This window comes from Triticum dicoccoides, chromosome 6A (genome assembly GCF_002162155.2).
Source record: "Triticum dicoccoides isolate Atlit2015 ecotype Zavitan chromosome 6A, WEW_v2.0, whole genome shotgun sequence".
NCBI lineage: Eukaryota > Viridiplantae > Streptophyta > Magnoliopsida > Poales > Poaceae > Triticum > Triticum dicoccoides.
The window spans coordinates 151,483,264-151,483,742 of record NC_041390.1 but is presented as its reverse complement, the minus strand read 5'-3'; positions in this window follow the sequence as shown (position 1 = coordinate 151,483,742).

The following is a 479-nucleotide window of genomic DNA, read 5'->3' as shown; positions in this document are numbered from 1 at the left end:
AGTCCAGTACTCGCCTAAGTATTTGAAAATCCTACCGAGTGGTGAGCGACCCTCCCACTCGGGGGCTTAGCTGTAGTCCAGTACTCGCCTAAGTATTTGAAAATCCTACCGAGTGGTAAGCGACCCTCCCACTCGGGGGCTTAGCTGCAGTCCAGTACTCGCCTAAGTATTTGAAAATCCTACCGAGTGATGAGCCAGCCTCCCACTCGGGGGCTTAGCTGCAGTCCAGTACTCGCCTAAGTACGAAACACATCTCAATCCACAAGGACGACGAGGTGCAGGTCGACTGCTACCTTCTCCTTGGGAGCTTCGCCACAAATACAACGTGCGCTCCATCCCACTCCACAAGGACGACGAGGTGCAGGTCGACTGCCACCTTCTCCTTGGGAGGTTCGCCACAAATACAACATGCGCTCCATCCCACTCCGCAAGGACGACGAGGTGCAGGTCGACTTCCACCTTCTCCTTGGGAGCTTCGC